Below are 17,250 nucleotides of genomic sequence, written 5' to 3' on the forward strand. Positions count from 1 at the left end.
CGGGTCGCAACGTTGATGGACCAGATTTGATAACTGGAACTAAATACAGAATCATTCGTTACCGTTAAGCAAAGAAGTCACAGCATCTTTGCATTGTAAATTGATTCCCCCATTTGGTAATAGAAATTCATTTTTGATGTTTTATAGCATCGTGATTTCTATGAAATTAGATTTACCCAAGAACAGTAATTTAAACATATAAAACAAATCCACTTTGAAAGTCCATATATCTGATACTGAGAAGGGCTACAATTCAACCAAATGAATGCTGAGCGAAGGCATCTCTAGCTCTGTAGTATGGAGAATACCTGTCCATGAGCAAACTCGCTTGCACATTTGCAAGCGTAACTTAACATTATGAAAGTTACATCCGCATTCATCATGCTGAAACATGAATGACCTTTTCTTTTATCCCACGGCAGTCACATAATATGCGAACAACATGAAAACATCGTCATCTGTGTATGTGGCCACTTCTGTCGACCTCGACTTTCATCCTTCTCACCGTGATGTATCGGAGACTGACAGTAGAATGATTTCCTTTGACAACCCGCGGCCATTGATTACCATACGAGCTATATTGCTGCGTATTATCACAGGACAGGAGGCGTAGATACAGAATCTGCTGAAGCCCTTATTACTGCACCTGTGTTAGATGTCTTGCAGTCAACATGCCAGGGTGCTTAACGACGGTGGATGAGTGATAGCATTGCGGCATTGCTGACAGGCTTCAACTGTTTTTATGATGTTAAACCAGCCACTTGTAATGCTAATGACTACCATGGTTGCATTGTGCACACTACGTTGGATTTCCTTGGAGGTGCCTCTCCCGTTTGGCTGCGCGTAGCCTTGCCACTTGAAATGTGGTTGCACCACAAGCGCGTAGCGTGATTTGTCCCCGTGATGTCACTACAGCACCCAACACTCGTTTGTTGTAATCGAACGCAACCATTGCATTGCGCACTGCCGTGACTGGAAGTACCGGAGAGAGTTCTTCTACCTTCAGAAATGGGACGGTACGCCGTGAACCCACTTCAACTTATTCACCCACTGTGCACGAGGTAGCAGTCTTTCTGGCGTGTGTTGAAAGAATGTGTTGTAACATGCAGTTAGTGTGCGGAACTATAAACTTACTTCTCGTGCTAGGCAAGGCGGCATCGATGCCGAACTCGAGCCCCACGACCGAAGCCATTCGCCTTGCTGAAGATCCTGTCGGTAACAGAACACGGAGGGTGTCGGTGGAGAAAGTGTCATCAAGGGCCGCTCGGATCGCTTGGGGAGACGGTTCTACTGGAGTGGATGGATTTTCCCGCATGCTCTACCACGACCTTGCCGACGAATGGAGACTGCAAAAACACGTCATGATGAAACCAGAGATCCGATCGTACGTTCTGGTCAACCTGAAACCGAGGACTAAATACGAGGTTTGTGTGTTCGACCCGAAATTCGTTCACCCTCCCGAAGTTGACTGCGTAACCTTTAAGACTAAAGATGACAGTGAGGCATTTGAGTTCAGGGTCAAGGCTTGGGGGATCGTCGGAGGAATCGGGTTGTTCTTGCTCCTGGTCGGTGCCGTGTACAGGGTCGTGGTTCGGTACCAGAAAAAACGCCGGAACCGCGGCGACAATGCCAACGGGGCGAACCTCATCACTGTCTCGGATCAACTGGCGCGTGAACCCGAAGAGTCGACCTCGGACGGCCGGGAAAGATCAACGGTGGAAATTCTCAGTCGAGAATGAAGAGAAACTCGACCCAGAACCAAGAAGGTAAGCATAACCTCACCTCATATCAATAAATAATCGTGGAGAATCATTATTGCATGTCATAACATTAACAGTTTCGTGGTTGCACTAAATTAAAATTTCCATTTATTTTACTACTTTATCCAATTAAAGCACGACTACAGCAAATAAGTTTATCCATTGGGATAAAATTCTATATGTAGAATAGCATATTTCACAATTAGGTGCTACGTACAGCTATTGACAATAAATCATTATTAGAGTAAGTATCAATAGATAAGTGCACGAAGAGTTGGTCGATAAGAGATATAGACATTAGACGTACGGTGCTGTATTGAACTGCTCAATGTTTCTCATGGCGCCAATCAACTGAGTTCACGTAGGGTTTACCCTAAGACAAGATGCAAATATTTAGTTTTTCAATTGTTTAACTGTTGTCCTTGTGAGCAGGGCTAGCCCTTTTGAATAGCCATAGGCTAGTTGGACAGCCCTGGCTGTGTGTCCTGAACAGGCAAACCAACAAATGAATAAATAAATACCACTTAGTACAAGGGTTAATCTTGTAATAGCAGCGTTCGAAGCATTGTAACACATGTACATACAAAATATGTAACATTTGCTTGCACAATGGCGAGCTCTTTCATAAGGTGCGTATCTGGTGTAAGCACAACAGAGATATTGAAGTACAAGCCGTAATCTTTTGTCGACCAAGAGGTGACTAGAAGCTCGTTTCCTTGGGGCTTCCTCCAAAAATCCATCTGAGAATATGGTACTTCAGGTTGATTACAGAATCCTTTTAAAATGTACTAAGTACGTTTATGTTGAAATCTATAGAATATGTTTGAAAACATATTTTCCTCCTCTGTCGGTCAATCTGCAGCACTATGACGTAACTTCGCAAAAGTCACCATGGCACAGTTCATATATTTCAATTACATTAAAACTGGGGATTGGTAAAAGAAAATAACATATTTTATGCTCAGCTATGATGTGAGACCAACGTTGCTGGACCACTACATTGGTGTGATGTACATATTGTGTGTCGTTGGGAATATCAATACAGACTTCCAATCAACTATATGTGTACCAAGGTGATGCGGTACGATACAGCGACCGAGACGATTTCATAGCTAGCTGGGATTGAATTGTCTGCATCTGACTCAATTCCACGGAACGAATGCCATAATTCTTCCAGTATTTTCCATCAGTGTGCCTCAGATTCGCCGTTGATTATCGTTTACAAAAGTCAGTTAGAATCTAGTCATTAGAAAGAGTGCGATCTTAAAATGGAAAGTATGACGCAGAAGCGTTCTTTTCTGTTAAGCAATCACAAGTTTTGCTCATAATGTTCTATTTTCCTTTATGGACTCCCCGTAAAAGCAGGGACATAACTATCAGGACAACATTATTGATTAAAAGATTGCCTTATACATCATATGAAGAAATGTCATCATCTAACCCACCCTGAATCGATTTTTATTGATCCTGTTGGTAAGACATACGACTGCAAGATTTCGTCTCCAAATATCTCGACAATTTCCATTACTTTCCTCACTCCATCCAGGTGTAGAAACTGGTACATTATTCTCTGTACGTGGCACTGTTAAAATAAGTTATGAAAAACTTGAGTGCAGTGCCATGTCGTCCTTGTCTGTCCAAAAGCGAAGTAAAAAAAGCAGAAATTACCATACGGTTCACAAGCTTCCCTGTTGGCTAGCAAACCCAAATATTTCCTCCTGCTTGAGTACGAGTCGATGCCTTGAACATGTAATCTGCTGTGTTTCTGTCTGTACATCCTTTTGGTAAGACATATGACTGCAATACTCCAAATATAGCTATAGACTCTCGACGATTACCATAAAGTTCATAAGCTTCCCTGTTGGCTAGCAAACCCAAACATTTCCCCTTGCGCATGCATGAATCAATGTCTCGAACATGCAATCTGCTGAATTTCTGCCTGCAGATCCGTTTGGTAAGACATATGACTGCAATACTGCAAATGTAGACTCTCGACAATCACCATAGTTCATAAGCAACCCTTATGGCTGGCAAACCCAAATATTGCCCATTGCACGAATCGATGTCTCGAAGATGTAATCTGTTTGTCAGAGTTTTGTCAGTAACAAGATAAAGCACCAATTTTCCTCTTACGGTAGGAACCAAGGACGAGTCCGTGGCTATTATAGATCTTGAAGTCGCTCGGCGCCTCGCTGCAAACTGATTTAGTGCCCGTGACTGCAGCAGCAGCAGCTACGCTTCCTATGGGAGACGGAACTTCTGGTACATTATAACATTCATGAATCATACCGCACAGCCTGACGCACAGTAATCCATACCAAGGCTACTGTCGACTTTGTTCTTAGCGTGATGCTTCATGAGTTGACCAGTATATAAATTTTTCACTCAGAGATTGACACATAAGAAACCAAAAACAACATTGTAGCCCAACTATACCTTATTGTATAACTGGCTGAACTACAGTCTTAAAATTCACAAGAAAAATACAAACAGGGAAAACTGGAATAATCATACAAAAAATTATTATTACAAATGCAGTAAGAGCACACATATCTGTTGAGATAGGAATAAGCGCACACTTATCCATAGAATCTATAGGAATGCGTTGTTTTGTCACCTCATCTCAAATCAACCGTTTCATATTCAATGTCATCTGCATTGATGCTATAATTCGCTTGCCCTTGAAAGTCAGTCTATTTCAAGGGTAAGCTGGACCTAGCATGAAGGTCTGGTTGCTAGTGCGTTTTATTCAGCCTTCGGATTCGCCAACCAGATCATTGGGGATTTTGCTTGTCGTATTCAACTGTTCAGACGTCAGAAAATGTCAATAACACGGCAATCTGGGCAAAATAATTGGCTTATTATTTCCAAGGACATATTTGGTCGACTGGATTTTACAATTTCTATTTGTCATATATACAACCTTTAAAAAGAATGTAAATAGCGCTTGAAGAAACATGTCACTTCATTTATTTTGCCATGATACCTTGTTGTCAATGAAGTCTGGTTTTCATGAACCATCTTTAGAGGAAAACTCATCTAGGTTGTCAACACATAACTAACTGTTGGCACAAGTTGTTGAGAAAAAAGCTAACATCATTGATGAGCTGAATGCCATTAGATGAAAGATACCCTGTTTATTATTCTTCAAGCAGAGGTAATGCTTGGGAGCTAGTAGTGTCTGCAGTTTTTAACGCTACCCTCCCTCCACACTCCTGGAGATATATTCCACACTCCTAGATGAAGGGCAGCGTTAAACATGGCGGACACTAATAACCCCCCGAGCAAAACCTCTGCTTGGAGAATATTTTTCATACCCTTCCCTAGCCTCCGTTGCAGACTCCTTCGGGCTGTTATCTTTTTTAAGTTACCGTTTTATTATTATTTTTTTCTTATTCCCGGCCAGCAATAAGAAGACAAAAAGTACTAATAAAACTGTAACTTGTAAAGGAAAACAGCCGGAAGCCGAGTCGGCTACCCTCCCCTTCCTAGAGTAAAGCCCCCCGGATCGAGATCACTGGTGGTATTGCAGATTGGCATCTCACGCGTCTAACCTCCCTTAGGAAGGCAGCGTTAAAGATTGCGGACCCCCCGAGCGAAACCTGTGCTTGGAGTATGCTGTCTATATATACCCTCCCCTGTCTATAGTAAAGCCCTCCGGATTGAGATCACGGTGGTGGTATTGCAAATTGGCATCCCACGCGTCTAACCTCCCTCGGCCTTGCTAATCTTATCTGGGCGGACATGTCACGTGGGGATTCAATTTCCAGGCGGTCGATGCGACTCCGTGGTCGATGCGGTCCCGGGGGGAGACGGTTTCATCAGCGGGCAGCACGCTGGTGCTTACGGCCTCTGATAGAGTCGATTCTCTACTTTGAGTGCCACGACTATGATAAGGGAGAGAACATGAATTTTCGATACTGTACTTTGAGTGCAAAGACTATGATAAGAGAGAGAACATTTATATTATTCGAGTCGATTCTCTACAACTTTGAGTGCCAAGTCAATGATAAGGGAGCGACCATGAATTTTATATAACTTCATTCGATTCTCTACTTTGAGTGCCCAGACTATGATAAGGGAGAGAACATGTATTTTATATTAATTCGAGTCGATTCTCTACAACTTTGAATGCAAAGACTAATTTTTGATAAGGAATGAACTTGAATTGTATATAACTCAAGTCAATTCTCTACTTTGAGTGCCAAGACTATGATAAGGGAGAGAACATGAACCTGGACGTTTATCTGTTTGTTTTATATATTGGCTTGGCTGTTCAGCACACAAAGCTAGGGCTGCCCAACTAGTCTGTTGCTGTAACAAAGGACTTGCCCTGCTGACAAGGACAAGACATTACATTGAGATTTTGACATGGGCAGTATAACAAGCTATAACAATGTTGCGTAACAGTATGGACGTTTATCCCCTCCTTTAACATATACTACCCTTTATTCAATGTCTGCTTCTGCCATTCTGCAATTGTGATGGATTTTGACATATCTAGTTATCTTATTCTCATTGGGTTAGGCTTTCGTAAATCGATGTGTCTTGATAGATGATGAGCTTATGTAATATCGATATTGTTCCATCTTAGTGCGTTCTGTGCAATCTAATAATGCTCGGTGTGTGGGGAGATATATTTATCTACCAACCGTAAAGATATGCACGATTCGGTGTTCAAACCAACGTCATTGGTATGTAGTATTTTCAATACATAGTCATCTGTTTTAGAAGAAACAAAATCGTGTAACATTAAACATTAAATGAACTGTTCATTTTACATGTATAAAGTATATTATGTACATCGTCTAACGGTGTTATCCGAAGATCAAAACACAGCTAGCATTATTTGCGTATGTATACATATACATGATAAGTTTATTGCGCAACTATCTACCCATTACACGGGTGTACAGTATGGGTTAAGATTGAGTTCTTACAATTGGAGGAATTATATTCATATTATATATGCATATGCATAAAAATATACCATCCATACAGTTGTAGATTTGGAACCCATGAAACATTCAATCAATCCAACTCGCTAATGAAGCGGACCACGACTTTGATTACAGTGCAGGCAAATGAGTGCTATTTGAATGGCTGCTTGATGGCACTTTGGGGAAGCAGAAGGTCCTAATTAATGAATGACCATATGCTTGTCTACTTATTAAGTCTGACAGAGCGTATTCAAGTAATGTATTACATGGAATAGTAGTAGTAGTAGTAGAAACCTTTATTTTCGTTGGATGGACCTGTCGGCGCGTACAAATATATACATGGCCGGTCTTCCCAGAGGTCCAAGTGGAGGGGGGTGAATTGCATCGGTGGTTATATCATACATTAACTTGGTATGGAATTCAAAACTTTTTAATGGTTTGTTTCCATGATGTATATAGTATCCAGACGCCAAGAGAAATAACGATTGGAACTGATTGAATACCGTAAATTCTACAGAAACAGGTAAAATATTTAAAAAAAGCAACTGAACGCATCATTGCTACCAATAACTAGATTTTACTGGTCATAATTAACACCGGTAAATGGATTTGTACCTCGAATTTCGTTTATTTTCAATAAGAGAAGCCACTCGAAAACCTGATTAACGGTTCCTCTGATTGTGTTGCTTGTGCTTACTAAAACAATTACGAGGCCATGGGGTCCAGGCAATTGATCAAAGAATAACATATCGACGAGCGTTTTACAAATATCCTTTCTAAGTTCTAATATAGTTTGATGGATGCTGCGGCAGTCTAAGGCAGTCATTCACCTTTTCAGATCAGTGGGAGACTGTTCCACCCTGGCGTGGGCTTCTTGCCAAGAGCTTGCTATGCCTCTTGGGCTGAGAAACCAGATTGCACTGTGAGCCCAAGCGGGTATACTAACTACCTATAAAGATGCTTGTGGAATATCTTAACAATATACAGTTTCATCAGGCTCTTTGCATCTTCGTCTTTGTAGTTGCAATATGTATCAGGTAAACTTCTTATAGGCAAGATTAGATTTTTGTCGCTCGTTTTCCCGTATTATTCAAAGATAGTATTATTTTCCATAAGAAATAGTAGGTTTCAGTCATGATGGGGGTAAAATCATCTTCAGGTATTTTTTTACAAATATCTGCTGTATCATTGAAGCTGATTACTCCCAATTCAATACAGAGGCCCAATGACCAATAAACAACACAGCGGCACTCGTACTTACCTAGACAGAAATTCATCGTCATCATCATCATCACCATCATCATCATGACCTAGCTATGATGCTTGGATCACATTTCCATACCGGGGCCCGGCCGGGCTGTTTGCGGGATCGAAAAATTAAAGTATAAATCAATAAATATACACAAACTATGCGCTTAGATGATTTCTCGTAGGTTTTTTTGTTTTTATAGTCTTTGATATCACACTTTACGTTCCCAAAAGACTGCCCGGCCGGGCCCCGGATTAGAATGTGACCCCAGCTTAATATGCTTTAATACCCTTTTCTCTTCTCTGCAGTTCATAGGTTGCTTCTCATATTTTGCCAGGGTTGTGGTTTTATTTTATCCAAGACCCCTACCTTGCTTAATCCAACGCAGTGAATGTCTTAAAGTGATTTGTCTTGTCTTGTCTTGTGATTTACAGATCTATTGCAATTTGTGATTTACAAAGTGATTTACAGACCTCATTTGGCTTCACGAAGCAAAACGGTTTCCATTTCACGTCTCGTTGGTTTCGGAATTAAAAGTCTAATGAAAACAATCGACCCATTATTACTCAAACACGAATTTAAGCAGCTTAAGCATTTAGCATTTGTTAGATGACACATCGAGGAAGAAAAACAAGCAAATAGAATACAATGCCCCTTACCAAATTATCAATATATATACGCTTGGTAAAGAGTCTTCACTAATATGCCTCAACATCTACTTGGTTAACAGTATGCATCATGTAGAAATATCTTAATGTACAACTTGTTAATATTTATATAAAATGTCCCTTGCCAGATTACCAATCTACATATTCTTGGTACATATGGTAAGAGACACTAATATGTTCCAACATGTATTTAGTTTTATGCATCATGTAAAGAGATACCTTAATGTACAGCTTGTTAATGGTTACTGTAAAACATTGATATCTATCGTTAATAATTTGGTTCACAAAATAGCATGAGGATATTAATGGCAATGCATAGTGCACGCATGCGATAAACCGCGATACAGTCCCTTGATTTATTTGTCCATTAGATCTTCATTACAAACTGAAAGGAAATCTATACTAACATGGTCAAAGTCACCGTTTTATTTGGGTCAATGTTCTGATATCTAATTAGTAAAGCCTTTGAGCACTGGATTTTATGTAGTCTCTCATTACAGTACAGTATATTCAAGAGGGGGAGGGTAGCTTTGACAAACAGCGTTGGTGAAAAAGGAGGTGCAGTTATTAGGAACGCTAATATAACGCCAGTTTTTATTGCCTTGTATGGCCGCATATGCGCTGTAAAGACCGTATTGATGTTACCATTAACGCTATTGTACTTGGCTTTGGTATCCATTTCCATATCACATAGGAGTAATATACATTTCATTGCCCTTCTATAAGCACATACCTATTCATAACCACAACATTCCGGTATAACACTTCAGTACATATTGTTCATCTGACAGATGACATAAAATCAATACATGAAATAGGTCCACGATATGCACCTATATATTGCATACAAAGGTGCAATTCATCAGAGACTGTTGCAGGTCGTTAGACATTTTGATTTCCATGCTGTGATACCCACGGTTTCCTTTAAGGTGCGCGTCCGTCTTAAAGACAGGTACGATTGTACCCTTCCCGATCCCCCGCGGTGCCTCTACGCGCGGCCAGTGATTTGTCGCCCACCAGAGTCACACCATTAAGCGTGGATTTGGGGGTAATCGACATTGGGTTTAAAACAGTTCCCCATCAGGAAGTGGACCTCGCATACATGTATGTACTCTCCTGTATGTACCCGTGACTCCACCATCGCCATGATGATGTGATGAAGGATTCGTACCGTATGTTCGAGGGCTACAACAGGATGCGGTGTGCATACGAGGTACGGTGGGTGTGGGTCACTTTCAACATGGTGCCTATCTTCAGAATGGCGGCGTCGATGCCGAACTCTAACCCCACGTTTGGACCTGTTCGCCCGCTGGCCGAGGAGAAAACGCCGAGCAACCTGACGGAGTCAAGTCGTGTACACGTCGTTGAGGTTTCATCTTGGGCAGCAAGGGTTTGTTGGGGACACGGTTCCACTGGAAAAGATGGATTTTCAAGACTTCTTTACCGTGACCTCAAAGATGAAGATGACAACGCCATACAAACACACGTTATTATGCAACCATTTAAACGTTCCTACTTCATGGTGGACCTCAAACCAAGGACTAGGTACGAAGTCTGCGTGTTCGATCCCAAGCTTGTCTATCCTCCTGCGATTGACTGTACAGTTTTCACCACTAAGGACGACAGAGAGGAGTTCAAGTTCAGAGTGAAGGCGTGGGGAATAATGGGAATGATTGGGTTGATGTTTCTCATCACGGGCGCGGTCTTCAGGGTCGCCATGTGGGTGAGGAAGAAGATTGGAGAACTCGGTAAAGATCATAGAGGCAAGAAGCTAATCACGGTCTCGGACCAACTGGCCCCAGACGCCGAGGAATCGATTTCGGAGAGAAGGGAGGAATCCAGGGAGGAGATACTAAACCTGGAGTGATTGTGAGCAACCGGTAGGCCGCAAGGCAAGTGTGTGATATTACTGTTAAATCAAATATAAATTGTACCTCTGGCCTTAACCATATATTTATGCTTATCTATATCAGGAGAGGCCATACATAGAAATTGGAAAAGGGGATTGAAAGATTGAATCAATACATCGAGACAATATACAGAATATCAGATAGATAGATAGATAGATAGATAGATAGATAGATAGATAGATAGATAGATACTATTTATTAGATAAATAGATAGATAAATAGATAGATAGAAAGATATAGATACAGATAGATACAGAGAGATACAGAGAGATACAGAGAGATACTATTAGAAATATTTTTGTTTGAACCTTAGTTTATACATGAAGGTCCCATATCGGCCTTCAGGTTCTTTTTCATTGAGGTCATTAGGCAGTTGGTAATGTTCCGACAAAAGGGAACAAATAAACTGATTGCATGATAGATTCAGATGTATAGATAGCATACCCCTAGAAGATATACGAGAAATATTTCACCCCAGACTGCATTATAGTCTCATACAGCGAGCGATGTTATCATAGTCTAACTGTACCATCTGTGTGTGTTTGCTTGGCAAAAAAACTATTCATTTTGCATAAAAGCTCAACCCACCCATATTATGTAAACACTTAGTCCTTAACATGCTTAATCAACCTATTTATTTTGCAGCAATCTATTACTCATTTGCATTCAGGGAGAGTATGCAGTGCTACCGTTCGTATGATCCGTACAGACTGCTAATGTTGAAAAATGAATATTTCATGCTTTGCGAAATGGTAGAGGAATAACCGTGCAGCGAGTGCACTTAATGGAAATGCTGGTTCAGTCAATACATACACAGCTGACAGCGTTATCGCCGACGGAGCTTGCGACGATCTGATAACCAGTCTGTTCCGCACGGTCGAATGATTTGACTTGATTATGGGGCAATTTAGTCGGAATGGAGGGATAAGTGAGTTCGACTGCGGCAGCAATACCTTCCCCTGGGTACAAGCTCCGTTCTATTTATACAATATATAACCTGTAATATCACAGAATGCAATATTACAGACATCCTGTATGCATAACCACATACAGAGTTACTTCAACCGGTAACCATTAGGAGTAGATACACACCTCACTAAATACGCTCGTCAGCCACTGAGTATCAACGTCGTTCTATTTATACAATATATAACCTGTAATATCACAGAATGCAATATTACAGACATCTTGTATGCATAACCACATACTTGATTACTTCAACTGGTAACCAGGAAATATACACCTGACTAAAATGAAACCCTTGCTGGTGAATTCACTAATTACGCTCGTCAGCCACCTTCCCCTGAGTATCAACTCCGTTCTATTTATACAATATATAACCTGTAATATCATTGAATGCAATATTTCAGACATCTTGTATGCATAACCACATATAGAGTTACTTCAACCGGTAACCATTAGGAGTAAATATACGCCTGACTAAAATGAAACTCTTGCTGGTGAATCCACTAAATACGCTAGCTCGTCAGCTACCTTCCCCTTCGTTCTATTTATACTATCTATACCCTGTAATATCACAGATGAAACCAGAACGCAATATTACAGACATCCTGTATGCATAACCACATACCGAGTTACCTCAACCGGTAACCATTAGGAGCAAAAAGACACCTGCCTAAAATGAAACCTATACCTTCAGGCTGGTGAATCCACGAAGAGCTATAGTTTATATCGTGCATTTCTAATATTCGGGACGTCTTTTGTGGATACTTTTCTCGTGGTCTATTTGGGGCAGTTACTCCAACCGGTAACCATTAGGAGCAAATAGACACCTGCCTAAAATGAAACCTATACCTTCAGGCTGGTGAATCCACGAAGAGCTATGGTTCATGTCGTGCATTTCTAATATTCGGGACGTCTTTGGAGGATGATCTTCTTTCCTTGCGGTCTGCCTGAAATTACTTGGGGCAGTTCCAAACCGCAATTCAGATTCAATGGCCCATTCGACGATGGCTTTCTGAGAGGTCCAGGGAGGGTCATGGTTTACCTGGCTGAGATGTATGAACAGTTGTGTGAAGTAAAGGGCTTCTTCCCTAGAAAAAAAGAGCACAAAAGGCTGCTACACTTCTTAGCCGTTCTTAACCTAGTCCTGCTGAGCCCGATAATTGTCGGGTTGCACATGCTTGTTCTGTATGCTAGCCCTGGCAATTGTTGGGTTGAGGGTATTTCCAGACTTCGTACGTTGCATCCGCGGGGTTGTTGTAAAGCGAACTTACTAAAGATGAGCAATATCAAACTAGTACCCTTTGTTTCAAAGTTGTCTGGGCACTTCAGCAGTGGGGGTATATTTTTGCTCTGGAAATCCAGCAGGACAAGGCTTAAGCACTTTAAGAGGAACGCACCATTGGTTTTTAAAGAAAGGTGGGGATTAACGAACGGCCTACATGTGAGCACCATGTACCAACAGGGGAACATTATCGCCCGACACTGCTCGTTAAATCGATGAGGAAACAGTAGAAAGTCTATCAAACAGCGATAGAGAATAGTCTGACATAGTTTTTGTATGTTCGATGATACATACAGCACTGGAGAGGCGTATATGTTTCGCTAAGAGTAATCATAGACTGCGTTTGAAATATAACGTTATCCTGAAATAACGTATACTTTTGTCTGTGTTTTGTAGTGTCTATATGGTAAGATTCTACCCTGCATATATTACGCTGCTGTTGGGGGCTAAATTTACATGGGTTTCCACTAACTTTTTTTTCTTGATTTTTATTAGGTTAAAGCTGCGCTAGATTATAGATAGCATCAGAGCCCAGAGTTTTCATATTTCTTATCAACATGGTAAAACGACTTTCATGCAATATAGGCGGGATATGCAATCATGCTAATGGTTAAGAAATATGATTAAACCGTGTATCATGCGATTAGAATAAGATCTTGATTAGGTGAACTGGGTTGGAAATTCCATGTAGGGAGGAGGAATTGTAAGCAATTATGGCGAATCACTTTGGCACCAGAATGTGGTAGACTTGGCAGGATGTCAAGCAGGAATGTACTAGGTTAAACTCTGTGCAGAAGTGTAGCACCCATGACTAAAATAGGGCAAATTACGCCAAAAATAGTTACTCAAGCAACTGGATAACATTTTGAAACAGACTTTTCAGACAGCATCCGCTGTCTTTCGTCAGTGACTAAAGATAGGACTGGGAAACTAGGTTTTATACCCCGGTTGTCCACAATCTTCCTACTGGTGTTCTCCAGATCCCTCACTGAGCTTAGGCAAAATTTACCATATTGATCATTGATACGTTGATGAAGGGTAGACATCCAGGTAGTAAATTCATTGAAATATGCTCGCAGGTTCCCATGACCTGAGAATTTAGGGGCAAGTAAAAATTTGGGTGCGCAACATACACTACCCAAAATATTTTTTCTTGCTTTTCTAGTTTTCTCATTTTTGTTAACCCGTGGAAAAAATTTCTGATATCAAGAATTTCAAGAATAAGTAAGGAGAAAAATTGAAGACTAAGTCTGATTCTTTCCATGGAAATTCTCACAACAAGGAACACTATCATAATTCTCTTCAGTTAAGAAACTATTTCTGTGTACAAGAAGAAACAAGAAAAAGAAGAAAAGGCACTTTTGGTAAGAGTAAAAGTAGAATATAAGCCATGCCAAACCCTAGTGCCTCTCTTTAGAGCTTGTGTCTGTAATACTGGAATAGCTAACTTCAAACCCAACGACAACGCCAGAGTCCATGTATACATAAAGTTTTATGTATATGACTTTTGCAACCGTGCACAGACCCTGCTTTTATCATTGCGACGCCCCAGGTGCTCTTTTAGACCTACCTCTAACATTTACTCCCACCCTTATTCATCCCACGCAAATCGAACCCAGACATATCTAGCCCACATATATGTATCCTTAACATGTCTACCTGAAACGTTGCTGATAACAAGAGCCACACGGCGCTATCGGCAGAGACTCTAACTACAGAAAACGGGCGCCCGGCCCGAAAAGTTTCAGATCCATCTTCTGACATGGTTACTTTGAGTACTTCCGGTAGAAAATCCAAATGGGCTCTACGAAGACTTAAACGTTATCTTTCCTTTCCCTTGTAAGTGGCTCTAGTTTATGTACTCAATGTTACAGATTCCCGCGCCAGCCTTCCGCTAAGCTAGAGAACTCACTCAGCTGAAGATTCATCAGCTTTACCTTGTAGATTAATGGGGCAGCATATCGTTAGTTTTCAGTTAATTCCATTCTTCGAAACGTATGTCCTCCTTACAACATAGTGCGTGATGTGCATTCTAATTATTTCACGGATACAAGTTATGATAGGCTGAAAGAGAGGTTCCAGATAACAAATCTATCATCCTCAGACGAAGCTACTTGTCGTGTTGAGAGACTTTAAGTTAGTAGACATAAAAGCAACCGGTATGCTAACTCCAGGCGATGCTTCATTAATCTTCTGAAACTTTCAAATACCTACAAACCTTTATGTATCCTACACATATCTACCTCAAACACGGCTGAAAACAAGAGCCACACAGGGTTACGGTTGTCTGAAGAAACTCTAACTACAGAAACCGGCCCGAAAGGTTTCAGACTTAAAGATGAATCCATCTTCTGACATATTACTTTAAGTAGTTCCGGTAGAAAATCCAAATGGGCTCTGCGAAGACTTTAACGCTATCTTTCCTTTCCCTTGTAAGTGGCTCTAGTTTTAACATTATTTACGTACTCAATGTTACAGATTCCCGCGTCAGCCATTCGCTAAGCTAGAGAACTCACTCAGCTGTAGAATCATTAGCTTTACCTTGTAGATTAATGGGGCAACATAAACTTAGTTTCCAGTTAATTCCATTCCTCGGGACGTATGTCCTCCTTACAGCTAGTGCGTGATGTGCATTCGAATTATTTTACAGATGCACGTTATAATAAGCTCAGAGAGAGTCCCAGATAACAAATACATCCTTCTCATACTAAGCTACCTGTCGTGTTGAGAGACTTTAAGTTAGTAGACATGAAAGCAACCAGTATACCAACTCCAGGCGATGCTTCATCAATCTTCTGAAACTTTCAAATACCAACGAACTTTTAATAATGCTTTTTCAGACTTGTGCATGCGAAATATACAATTACCATTAGCTTTCAACCCCGGCGACGTCACTTAAATTGACTGATTGCAATAATTAGGGAATTATTCGTTCCTGCTCTGGCAATGTTAACTCTTAATGTAAATTCTGTGAACGATACTAGTATGGCATTTCCGTACAAGATGTTATTTCAATCCATTTTGCCAGGAGAAAGGTGACTGTACAAGGCCTGTGCAGGCATGATACGGGACATGATGATCCTTATTAACTACGGGTACAACACGGGCGCGATGCTAGGTATTACTCTGGGTGTTTTACGGGATAAATCACCGTTATTAGGGTGTAAGTTTGTGATGATCGGCAATGCGTCAGCCGCAAAGTGACAGGAGAAGTGCTTTATGGCAGCTACCAGGGATTACCCGTGTTCTGCGCGCTGTCAGGAAATGCATCACCGAGGCGTTGGAGGCGTTTGAACATCGTGCGAAAGCATAATTACCGCGACACCAGATCCTGTTGGCTCTGTTATAAACTTTCCGCGTTGAGGCCGGCATTGGAGAAATGTTAACATCGTGCGAAGTCATAGTTACCGCGACACCAGCTCTTCTTGTCTCTGTTATAAAGGTTCTCTTCACTTGTGAATAGTTCACAGTAGAACATAGAGTAAGGAAACTGATTCCACGTTGATTCTTGGCTTGGCTTTGCTGACGAAGAGGGGCTCTGTTATAAACTTTCCGCATTGTGGCAGGCATTGGAGAAATGTTAACATCGTGAGAAGTCATAATTATTGCGACACCAGACCCTGTTGGCTCTGTTATAAACTTCGTCTGGTGAATAGTTGACTTTAGAACATTGAGTAGGGAAAATCTACATGTAGGCAAATCATCATAATCTACTGTCTCCACGTTGAGGCATTGGAGAAATGTTAACATCGTGTGAAGTCATGATTACCGTGACACGAGATCCTGTTGGGTCTTATTGTTGGCTGTTATAAACTTTCCACGTCGGGGCATTGGAGGCATTTTAACATCGGTTGAAGTATCGTGGCATTAGATCGCGTTGGCTTGGTTATAAACTTTCACTGGTGGATAGTTCACCTTAGAACATTTTGTAAGGAAAGCATGAAATCTACATGTAGGCAAATCATAATCATCTACTGTTTCCACGTTGGGCATTGGAGGCATGTTAACATCGGTTGAAGTATCGTGACATTAGATCTCGTTGGCTTGGTTATAAACTTTCACTGGTGGATAGTTCATCTTAGAACATTTTGCAAGGAAAGCATGAAAATTACATGTAGGCAAATCATAATCATCTACTGTTTCCACGTTGGGGCATAGGAGGCATGTTACCATCTCTTTACCCGTGAGAAGTTCGTCGACATTTAGTTGGCACATTGAGTAAAGAATGATGTTTCTTAACTTCTGCAAGTACGTGCATCATCATCATCTGTAGTCGTGGAAACATCCTGCAGTTGTAATCAGTCCTTCTTCAAATCGGTCCTCTGCGTCTTGCATCTTTGAAGGTGCAGCAATTAGATATAACTGATAGCGTTCATTAGCACGACTTGGGTCGTCTTATCTATCCATTCTGATGTGCTCTTAAATGCCATTTGAGTTTGCTTTAACGACCTCTTGCAGCAGACAAAAGACCATTC

Source organism: Branchiostoma lanceolatum, chromosome 16, assembly GCF_035083965.1.
Source record: "Branchiostoma lanceolatum isolate klBraLanc5 chromosome 16, klBraLanc5.hap2, whole genome shotgun sequence".
NCBI lineage: Eukaryota > Metazoa > Chordata > Leptocardii > Amphioxiformes > Branchiostomatidae > Branchiostoma > Branchiostoma lanceolatum.